Here is a 12,621-nt window from a genome sequence, read left to right as displayed (position 1 = left end):
GGTGACCTCCTAGTAAAGCCCAGCCCATGCCTTCTTTTTATAACTGACTTCCAAAGTTTTTAAAATAAACTTTCTTGTCCCTTCCACGCCCACACAGCTGCCAGATGAACCATGCTCGGTGGGATCCACCCACTGCACCCTCACCGTACGCACACATACGACACCACAGCACAGAGCCGTGTGTTGTGTGGAGGAAGCTAGCTGTGTGCCCCATCCCACGTGAAGGCAGGCAAAGACCCACAGGTGTGAGCCCCACACATGGCAAGAGATACTAAGTTATTGGAGGACGAGGCACAAAGGCTTGCCTCTATTTCTCACAGCAGTAGTGCACCTCACTGGAACCCAGAAAATATTTCAGCTTTGCAATACACTGAGATGCGGTGCAGAGAGTGCTGGTCAGGCTTCACTGTTTGCTCTTTCACCTTGAGGAGGTTACTTAAATGAGTTTTATCATATATAAAATCAAGATGAGAACATAATCAAGGACTTCCATGGTGGTCCAGTGGATAAGAATCCACCTGCTCAATGCAGGGGACACGAGTTCAATCCCAGGTCCAGGAAGATTCCACAAGCAGCTGAGCAACTAAGCCCATGCACCACAACTCTTGAAGCCCCCATTCTAGACCCCATGTTCCCCAACAAGAGAAGCCACCGCGATGAGAAGCCCGCACACCACACCTAGAGAAAGACTGCGCACAGCAGTGAAGACCCAGCATAGCCGGAAATAAAGTAATTAATTGTTTAAATGATAATAATATAATCTATTTCACAGGGATGGTGTTCGGATGTAATGAAATCATGTATAATGCTTGCAGCAAAATGTCTAGCACTCAAAAAATACCAGTTCCCTCTCTTCACTTTCCTTTCCTATAAGGAGACCACCATCTTTCATTCTTTCTGACTTAGTCTCGTAAAAATCACTCCTTTGAATTTAGGCAAAGGTGTGATCTGGAGAAGGCAATAATTAGATGCAATTCAGTAATTAGAGGAAATTAATGAGATGCAAAAGGAAGGAAAGAGGGTGGAGGGTTTAATCTTTTCCAGAGAACACATTGCCCTACATTTGGTTTTATTAAATAAATGATTTGTCTACTATTTATCTTCCTAGTCAGTTTTGAGGAAGTGGCAAGAATTGCCCAGGGGCAATGGGGCTTGAGACCTGAACATATATATACTTAAACGCTGAGGAAAGGGGAACGGTTCAGTGAGCTCTAAGTGACAAGTATCAGTCCACAAAAGGGAGAATGAAGACACAATTTTCTGAGTTTTCTGAATTCAGAATTCTGCCTAGAATCAGCCCTGGTAATCTGCATGGGAAAATGAAATAAAATAATATAGATCACTAACTATATCACAGCAAGTAGGTATTTGAATCCACTCTGCTCAAATATGTCAATAAGAACTTGTAAGCAATACTTCTTGTCTTATGAGAATCAACTGAATTCTCTTTCAATGACAGACTTTCTGAGAATTCAATTCAATTCAGCCAGCATCTATCATGCCCCTATTATATGCCCTCATACTACAAATCCTTACAGTGACAGGGAATCAATCTTATCTCCACTAAAAGTCAACTCTGAAAGGCCCACTCAAAAAGACCAGACAAAGGTTCAAGAGTAATGTACTGTTCACAAAACTTTAGTGACATTTACACAAAATTCACTGGTTGTGTTCCACTCACAGCTGGCTTACAATGTGACACACACTTACAGTCGTGTGTCATAGTGATAGGGAAATAAGCTCCAGTAACTAACACAGTGAGTTATTTACATATCGTTTTTTCTTGAGGTAAAGTTGGTGTAGACTATTATATTGGTTTCACATGTACAACATAATAATTCAATCTTTGTATTCACTGTGAAGTGATCACCACAACAAGGCTAGTTGCCATCTCCTACCTTCCATAGTAATTAACCCCCTTACCCATTCGCTCAGCACCCTGCTCCCTTCCCCTCTGACAGCCATCCGTTTTCTGCGTCTATGTTTGTTTGCTTTGTTCATTTGTTTTGTTTTTATATTCCACATATAAATGAAATTGTAAGATATTTGTTTCTCTTTGCCTGACATTTCAGTTTGTGTAATATCCTCAGGATCCTCAAGTTGTTGAAACAGCAAAATTTCCTTCTTTTTCATAGTTGAGTAATATTACGTATATAGATATACATAGTGATTTCCATATCTTGGCCGTTGTAAATAATGCTATAATGACTACCAGATCCATATATTGTTTCAACTAGTATTCTTAATGTTTTTCAATTAGTGTTTCATTTTCTTCAGATAAATACCCAGAAGTGGGATAGCTGGATCATAAGTTAGTTCTATCTTTAATTTTTCTGAGAAAACTCTGTATTGTTTTCCATAGTAACTGTACTAATTGGCATTCTCAGCAACAGGATACAAGGGTTCCCTTTTCTCCACATCCTCTCCGAAACGTGCTTATTTCTCATTTTAATAATGTGAATAAAATGTGTTATTTCTCACATTTTAATAATGTGAGAAAAATATTGTGTAAATTTAGTCATCCTAATAGGATGTGAGGTGATATCTCATTGTGGTTTTGACTTGCATTTTGATGATTACTAATGCTATATATCTCCTCATGTCTGAATGTCTTCTTCAGAAAAATATCTGTTTAGATCTTCTGCCCATTTTTAATTTGAGTCTTTGGTTTCTATGCTATTGAGCTGTTTGAGCTCTTTATGTGCTTTGAATATTAGCCCTTTCTCAGATATATGACTTGAAAATATTTTCTCCCATTCCATCCATTGTCTTTTCATTTTGTCTATGTGTTCTTTGGCTGTGCAAAACCTTTTTAAATTTGCTGTAGTCCCACCTGTTTATTTTTGCCTTCGCTTTAGAAGTTAGGCTCAAAACTTCAATCTAGGGCTAATGTCAAGAAGCTTACTGCCTATGTTTTCTCCTAGTGGTTTTATGGTTTTAGGTCTTACATTCAAGTCTTGAATCCATTTTTAGTTCAATTTTGTGAATGGTGTAAAGTGGTCCAGTTTCAGTCTTTTGAATGTAGCTGTCCAGTTTTCCCAACACCATTTACTGAAAAGACTATTCTTTCTCTACAAAATTAGTCCCTAACATTGCCCAAGGCCAAGAGCATTCTCCAGGTCACAGGAGAAGGCTGATAATGTTGGGATACTCTAAAGCCCATCAGTCAGTTCTGTAACTCAGTCATGTCCCACTCTTTGCAACCCCATGATTGGCAGCACGCCAGGCCTCCCTGTCCATCACCATCTCCCGGAGTTCACTCAGACTCATGTCCATCGAGTCAGGGATGCCATCCTGCCATCACATCCTCTGCCGTCCCCTTCTCCTCCTGCCCCCAATCCCTCCCAGCATCAGAGTCTTTCCAATGAGTCAACTTTTCGCATGAGGTGGCCAAAGTACTGGAGTTTCAGCTTTAGCATCATTCCTTCCAAAGAAACCTCAGGGCTGTTCTCCTTCAGAATGGACTGGTTGGATCTCCTTGCAGTCCAAGGGACTCTCAAGAGTCTTCTCCAACACCACAGTTCAAAAGCATCAATTCTTCGGTGCTCAGCCTTCTTCACAGTCCAACTCTCACATCCATACATGACCGCTGGAAAAACCATAGCCTTGACTAGACAGACCTTTGTTGGCAAAGTAATGTCTCTGCTTTTCAATATGCTATCTAGGTTGGTCATAACTTTTCTTCCAAGGAGTAAGCGTCTTTTAATTTCATGGCTACAATCACCATCTACAGTATTTTGGAGCCCAAAAATATAAAGCCTGACACTGTTTCCATTGTTTCCCCATCTATTTCCCATGGAGTGATGGGACCGGATGCCATGTTCTTCGTTTTCTGAATGTTGAGCCTTAAGCCAAATTTTCACTCTCCTCTTCCACTTTCATCAAGAGGCCTTTTAGTTCCTCTTCACTTTCTGCCATAAGGGTGGTGTCATCTTCATATCTGAGGTTATTGATCTTTCTCCTGGAAATCTTGATTCCAGCTTATGTTTCTTCCAGTACAGCGTTTCTCATGATGTACTCTGCATAGAAGTTCAATAAGCAGGGTGACAATATACAGCCTTGATGTACTCCTTTCCCTATTTGGAACCAGTCTGTTGTCCCATGTCCAGTTCTAACTGTTGCTTCCTGACCTGCATATAGCTTCCTCAAGAGGCAGTTCAGGTGGTCTGGTATTCCCATCTCTCTCAGAATTTTCCACAGTTGATTGTGATCCACACAGTCAAAGGCTTTGGCATAGTCAATAAAGCAGAAGTAGATGTTTTTCTGGAACTCTCTTGCTTTTTCCATGATCCAGCAGATGTTGGCAATTTGATCTCTGGTTCCTCTGCCTTTTCTAATACCAGCTTGAACATCAGGAAGTTCATGGTTCATGTACTGCTGAAGCCTGGCTTGGAGAATTTGGAGCATTACTTCACTAGCGTGTGAGATGAGTGCAATTGTGCAGTAGTTTGAGCATTCTTTGGCATTGCCTTTCTTTGGGACTGGAATGAGAACTGACCTTTTCCAGTCCTGTGGCCACTGCTGAGTTTTCCAAATTTGCTGGCATATTGAGTACAGCACTGTCACAGCATCATCTTTCAGGATTTGAAACAGCTCAACTGGAATTCCATCACCTCCACTAGCTTTGTTCATAGTGATGCTTTCTAAGGCCCACTTGACTTCACATTCAAGGATGTCTGCCTCTAGGTGAATGATCACACCATCGTGATTATCTTGGTTGTGAAGATCTTTTTGTACAGTTCTTCTGTGTATTCTTGCCACCTCTCCTTAATATCTTTTGCTTCTCTTAGGTCCATACCATTTCTGTCCTTTATCGAGCCCATTTTGCATGACATGTTCCCTTGGTATCTCTAATTTTCTTGAAGAGATCTCTAGTCTTTCCCATTCTGTTCTTTTCCTCTGTTTCTTTGCACTGATCACTGAAGAAGGCTTTCTTATTTCTTCTTGCTATTCTTTGGAACTCTGCCTTCAGATGCTTATATCTTTCCTTTTCTCCTTTGCTTTTCGCATCTCTTCTTTTCACAGCTAGTTGTAAGGCCTCCCCAGACAGCCATTTTGATTTTGCGCATTTGTTTTCCATGGGGATGATCTTGATCCCTGTCTCCTGTACAATGTCATGAACCTTCGTCCATAGTTCATCAGGCACTCTATCTATCAGATCTAGTCCCTTAAATCTATATCTCACGTCCACTGTATAATCATAAGGGATTTGATTTAGGTCATACCTGAATGGTCTAGTGGTTTTCCCTACTTTCTTCAATTTAAGTCTGAATTTGGCAATAAGGAGTTCGTGATCTGAGCCACAGTCAGCTCCTGGTCTTGTTTTTGTTGACTGTATAGAGCTTCTCCACCTTTGGCTGCAAAGAATATAATCAATCTGATTTCAGTGTTGACCATCTGGTGATGTCCATGTGTAGAGTCTTCTCTTGTGTTGTTGGAAGAGGGTGTTTGCTATGACCAGTGCATTTTCTTGGCAAAACTCTATTAGTCTTCGCCCTGCTTCATTCCACATTCCAAGGCCAAATTTTCCTGTTACTCCAGGTGTTTCTTGACTTCCTACTTTTGCATTCCAGCCCCCTATAATGAAAAAGGACATCTTTTTTGGGTGTTAGTTCTAAAAGATCTTGTAGGTCTTCATAGAACCATTCAACTTCAGCTTCTTCAGTGTTACTGGTTGGGGCATAGACTTGGATTTCTGTGATATTGAATGGTTTGCCTTCGAAACAGAGATCATTCTGTTGTTTTTGAGATTGCATCCAAGTACTGCATTTCGGACTCTTTTGTTGACCATGATGGCTACTCCATTTCTTCTAAGGGATTCTTGCCCGCAATAATAGATATAATGGTCATCTGAGTTAAATTCACCCATTCCAGTCCATTTTAGTTCGCTGATTCCTAGAATGTTGACATTTACTCTTGCCATCTCCTGTTTGACCACTTCCAATTTGCCTTGATTCATGGACCTGACATTCCAGGTTCCTATGCAATATTGCTCTTTACAGCATCAGACCTTGCTTCTATCACCAGTCACATCCACAACTGGATATTGCTTTTGCTTTGGCTCCATCCCTTCATTCTTTCTGGAGTTATTTCTCCACTGATCTCTGGTAGCATATTGGGCACCTACTGACCTGGGGAGTTCCTCTTTCAGTATCCTATCATTTTGCCTTTTCATACTGTTCATGGGGTTCTCAAGGCAAGAATACTGAAGTCCATAATGCACTACAAAAGAAAAGTCAACACTGCGATAACCTGAGTCTAGCAAACTGAAAAGCTGTGAAAAGGTTTGGAAGCTGAGAGTGCATGGAGAACCAGAAACAGGCATGAATTGCATGAAAGTCTTCAAGACTATATAATAAGAGTAGCCTATGTAATAATAAATGTGACCTATGTAATAATAAATGCAGAGGGAAAGCCTGTTGACCATGAGGGTCTTGGTAGTGGAGCAGAGGAGTAGAGAGAGAGCCAAGTGCTCATAACCTTTAAAGACACATATTCAAGAAATAAGCACCTAGAAACTAATTCATTCCACCAGCCTGCCTTGGAATCTTCACATTTTGATATCTTATGTTATACTTTTTTGTCATTTTGCCCCAGTACATATTATTCATTTCTTTTTTATATTCTGGAGTCTAGTCTGTATGAATTTAATGGTTTGCATTTGTCTTCAAACTTTTATGTATACTGCCTCCAAGAGAGCGGCTTGCAGATAATAGGCTCTCAGTAAATATGTATGGGTCGATAACTGATTGATACCCAATCACTGGAAGGTGGATCATCAGTTGCTTACCCTTACTCCTTTGCTAGTTTGAACCCATCCATTTTATGTTCTCACCTGACTGTTGCTCTGAAAGTCATACTGCTAAACTTTACATCATTACAGATCTGGTTACATTGGGATCACCTGAGATCCTGCAGCCTGGTTTCCACCCTCAGAGAATCTTATAATCAGGGCATGACCTGGGCAAAAGGATTTCTGAAAGCTCCCAAAGTGATCCCTAACTGAGGTTGAAAACCTCAGCTTTACAAGCACATATGGGACAGTACAGAACCAAGAAGACTAATAGGGAAAAGAGAGTCTGGAAAGTTGTCTTACCTGTCTAGAAGTCATTTGTCACAATATTACATTGGAAAAATTTAGTAAGCAAACATCGATAGAAATGTCTTTGGAGAAATAGGATTGTGTAAGTTTAAGTCATTATTATTACCTATTAATACAAGAAATTTTCATGTTTTAGATTAAATGAAACATTTTCTATTGTTAAAATATTTAAATATACAGTATGCTGTTTTAGCAGTTGGGCCAGTTTAATCAAGTATAAATGAAATTTTCAAGCATGAACTCTTTATGTCTCAACTGTTTCAAGAAATATATATATTATTATTACACCAATTAATTATACCTAATTATATATTATTATATCAAGTAATTATACCCAATTTGGATAATTAGCTGGCATAATGTATATTATTATACCAACTAATTACACCTGCTTATTTAACTTATATGCAGAGTACATCATGCAAAATGCCAGGCTGAAATCAAGATTCCTCGGAAAAATATCAGTAACCTCAGATATGCACCCTTATGGCAGAGAGCAAAGAGAAACTAAAGAGCCTCTTGAAAGAGCAGAGTGAACAAGTTGGCTTAAAACTTAACATTCAGAAAACTAAGATCATGGCATCTGGTCCCATCACTTCATGGCAAATAGATGGGGGAACAATGAAAACAGTGAGAGACTTTATTTTTTGGGCTCCAAAATTACTGCAGATGGTGACTGCAGCCATGAAATTAAAAGATGCTTGCTCCTTGGAAGAAAACCTATGACCAACCGAGACAGCATATTAAAAAGCAGAGACATGACTTTGCCCACAAAGGTCTGTCTACTCAAGGTTATGGTTTTTCCAGTGGTCATGTATGGATGTGAGAGCTGGACCATAAATAAGGCTGAGTGACGAAGAGTTGATGCTTTTGAACTGTGTTGTTGGAGAAGATGCTTGAGAGTCCCTTGAACTGCAAGGAGATCAAACCAGTAAATCCTGAAGGAAATCAGCCCTGAATAGTCACTGGAAGTACTGATGCTGAAGCTGAAGCTCCAATAATTTGGCCACCTGATGCAAAGAGCAGACGTTAGAAAAGACCTGATGCTGGGAAAGATTGAGGGCAGGAGGAGAAGGGGATGACAGAGGGTGAGGTGGTTCGATGGCATCACTGATTTGATGGACATGAGTTTTAGCAAGCTCCAGGAGATGGTGAAGGACAGGGAAGCCTGGTGTGCTGCAGTCCATGGGGTCACAAAGAGACAGACATGACCTAGCGACTAAACAGCAACAATACCAACTAAGGTAAAATATCTCTGTATTATGCTTCAAGCTGAATAACTGTGCTGTCAATAATAATAATAACTATCATTTATTGAGGTAAAGTAATAAGCTCTTTACAACCACTGTTTTATGTATACGTAACAAGAACACTGTTACAGAGAAAACGTTTTATTTAATGAGGTCCAATTGACTAATTTTTCTTTTTATGGGTCATGTTTTTTGTGTCAAGTATAAGAGCTCTTTCCCTAATCTTAGGTCCCAAGGACTTTATCCTGTTTTTCCTAGAAATTTTATATTTTTATGTTTTACACTTAAGTTCATAATCCATTTTGAATTCATTTCTGTATAAAGTGTGAGGATACACTGCCTTTAGGATTTTCTTTTTTGCTAATGGATATTCAATTGTTCCAGCACCACTTATTGAAAAAAATATCACTCTTCCATTGGATTGCTCTTGCTCCTTTGTCAAACATTAACCAGTCATATTTGCGTGGATCTATTTCTGGGTTAACTATTCTGTTTCATTGACTTATATGCATCTATCCACACTGTAGTTATAAGCCTGAACATCAAGAAGAATGTTTCCTCCCACTTTATTCTTATTTTCAAAACTATTTTGATCAGTCTAGAACCTTTATCTTTTCAATTGAATTTTAGAATAAACTTGTTTATGTCTACCAAAAAAAAAACCTTGCTTGGATTGATAGGAACTGGGTTAAAAAGTATTTGATTTAGGGAGCACTGACATTTTTACTCTGTTGAGTCTTCTAGTGCATCAATATAGTATGTTTTTCCTAATATTTAGGTCTTCTTTGCTTTCTTTCATCAGCATTTTATCACATCCTTCACAACAATCCTGTACATGTTGTGTTAGATTTATACCTAAATCTTTAAAATTGTTGGTGTAAATGAAACAGTCCTGTATTTTTAAAATGTATTTATTTATTTTAATTCGAGGGTAATTACCTTACAATACTGTGATGGTTTTTTGCCATACATCAACATGAAAACTAAGATCATGGCATCTGGTCCCATCACTTTATGGCAAACAGTGGGGAAACAGTGGAAACAGTGACAGACTTTATTTTTTAGGGCTCCAAAAGGACTGCAGATGGTGACTGCAGCCAGGAAATTAAAAGATGCTTGTTCCTTGAAAGAAAAGTTATGACCAACCTAGACAGCATATTAAAAAGTAGAGACATTACTTTGCCAACAAAGGTTCATCTAGTCAAGACTATGGTTTTTCGAGTAGTTATATATGGATGTAAGAGTTGGACCATAAAGAAAGCTGAGCACTGAAGAATTGATGTTTTTGAACGTGGTGTTGGAGAAAACTCTTGAGAGTGCCTTGGACTGCAAGGAGATCCAACCAGTCCATCCTAAAGGAGATCAGTCCTGGGTGTTCATTGGAAGGACTGATGCTGAAGCTGAAACTCTGATACTTCGGCCACCTGATACGAAGAGCTGACTCATTTGAAAAGACCCTGAGGCTGGGAATGATTGAAGGTGGGAGAAGGGGACGAAAGAGGATGAGATAGTTGGATGGCATCACCGACTCAATGGACATGAGTTTGGGTAAACTCCGGGAGTTGGTGATGGCAGGAAGGCCTGGCGTGCTGCAGTCCGCAAAGAGTCAGACGTGACTGAGCAACTGACCTGAACATGAATCTGCCACAGACACACTCATGGCACTGTTTTTTAATCTTGGTTTCCACTTTCTGTTGTCAGTGTATAGAAAGCTATTGATTTTTACGTGCTGATGTATTCTGTGGTCTTACTAAATTCACTTATTAGTACTAGGAGTTTGGGTCAGGTTTTCTTTGTCTGTCTCAGATCCTGCGGGATTTTCTACATAGACTATCATGTCATCTGCAAATAAACAGTTTTATTTCTTCCTTTCTAATCTGTATGTATTTTTTCTTTCCCATGCCTTATTTTACTTCACTGACTGGGACTTCAGGTACTATGTTAATAAGAATAGTAAAGGCAGACATCCTTAGCTTGTTTCCTGATCTCAGAGGAAAGCATTTAATCTTGTATCATTAAGTATGATGTTAGCTCAGGGAAGATGATGGCAGCCCACTCCAGTACTCTTGCCTGAAAAATCCCATGGATGGAGGAGCCTGGTAGGCTGCAGTCCATGGGGTCGCTCAGAGCTGGACACGACTGAGTGACTTCAATTTCACTTTTCACTTTCATGCATTGAAGAAGGAAATGGCATCCCAGTCCAGTGTTCTTGCCTGGAGAATCCCAGGGACAGTGGAGCCTGGTGGGCTCTCTCTGGAGTCGCACAGAGTCTGACACGACTGAAGCGACTTAGCAGCAGCAGCAGCAGCATGATGTTAGCTCTAAGTTTTTTGTTGCTGCTTTTTATGAATTTAAGGAAATTCTCCTGTATTCCTCAGTTCAGTTCAGTCACTCAGTTGTGTCTGACTCTATGTGATCCCATGAATCGCAGCACGCCAGGCCTCCCTGTCCGTCACCAACTCCCAGACTTCACTCAGACTCACATCCATCGAGTCAGTGATGCCATTCAGCCATCTCATCTTCTGCCGGTCCCCTTCTCCACCTGTCCCCAATCCCTCCCAGCATCAGAGTCTTTTCCAATGAGTCAACTCTTCGCATGAGGTGGCCAAAGTATTGGAGTTTCAGCTTTAGCATCATTCTTTCCAAAGAACACCCAAGACTGATCTCCTTGAGAATGGACTTGTTGGATCTCCTTGCAGACCAAGGGACTCTCAAGAGTCTTCTCCACACCACAGTTCAAAATGACCTGCCTCTTGAGAAACCTATATGCAGGTCAGGAAGCAACAGTTAGAACTGGACATGGAACCACAGACTGGTTCCAAACAGAGAAAGGAGTACATCACGGCTGTATGTTGTCACCCTGCTTCTTTAACTTCTACGCAGAGTACATCATGAGAAATGCTGGACTGGAAGAAGCACAAGCTGGAATCAAGATTGCCAGGAGAAATATCAATAACCTCAGATATGCGGATGACACCACCCTTATGGCAGAAAGTGAAGAGGAACTAAAAAGCCTCTTGATGAAAGTGAAAGAATAGACTGGAAAAAAAAAAAAAGTTAGCTTAAAGCTCAACATTCAGAAAATGAAGATCATCTGGTCCCATCACTTCATAGCAAATAGATGGGGAAAGAGTGGAAACAGTGTCAGACTTTATTTTTGGGGGCTCCAAAATCACTGCAGATGGTGATTGCAGCTATGAAATTAAAAGATGCTTACTCCTTGGAAAGAAAGTTATGACCAACCTAGATAGAATATTAAAAAGCAGAGGCATTACTTTCCCAGCAAAGGTGCGTCTAGTCAAGGCTATGGTTTTTCCTGTGGTCATGTATGGATGTGAGAGTTGGACTATGGAGAAAGCTGAGTGTACTGCAATTTTTTTTATGAATGACGGTCTAATTTTGCCTAATGTTTTTCTTGTGCATTGGTATAGTCATGTGATTTTCCTTCCTTAGCCAGTTGATATGGTGTTTTACACTGAGTTTCAGATGTTGAACCTGTATACCTGGAATAAATCCCACTTATATGTGAAATATTATTCCTTTTATATATTGTTGTACTTAATTTGCTAAAATTTTCTTGAGGATATTTATACTTAAGTTCATGAGACTTATCAGCCCATCATTTCCTTTTTGAAGACATTTGTCTAGCTTATGATATCAGGGTAAGAGTGCCCTCATAAAAACAGTTAGCTAGTTGGGACAGGTTCCCTTTTCTTATATTTTCTAGAAGAGATCATGTAAAATTTTTGTTAATTCTTGAATGTTTGATAAGTTTCTGCAATAAAGTCATCTGGGCCTGAATATTTAATTTTTAAGAGTTTTTAAATAACAAATTCATTTTCTTTCATTATTAAAAGTCTATTGAGGTTATCTATTTTATCTTAGCTGTATTTTAGCAGATGGTGGTTTTTTGAGGGAGTCATTCAGTTCTTCTCAGTTGTCTAATTATGAGTGTAATGTTGTTCATAGTTGTCCCTTATTATCCTTTTAATGGCTGAAGGATCTATAAATTATATTCCTTGTCATTAAAAATATTGGTGATTTCTTCTCTATTTTTATCTTACTAAAGGTAAGATAAAAATAAGATTTCAAAAGTAAGATAAGATTTTAGTCTTACTAGAAGTTTATTAATTTTATTGATTTTTTTCCCCAAAGAACCAGCTTTTCAGTTCATTAATTTTCTCTAATGCTTTCCTATTTTGAATTCCACTGATTTCTGCTACCTTGACATGTGCTATCCATTCCTCTGCTTGTTTGGGATTTATTTTT

The sequence above is a fragment of the Ovis aries genome, chromosome 17 (genome assembly GCF_016772045.2).
Source record: "Ovis aries strain OAR_USU_Benz2616 breed Rambouillet chromosome 17, ARS-UI_Ramb_v3.0, whole genome shotgun sequence".
NCBI lineage: Eukaryota > Metazoa > Chordata > Mammalia > Artiodactyla > Bovidae > Ovis > Ovis aries.
This window is presented reverse-complemented; position numbering follows the sequence as displayed.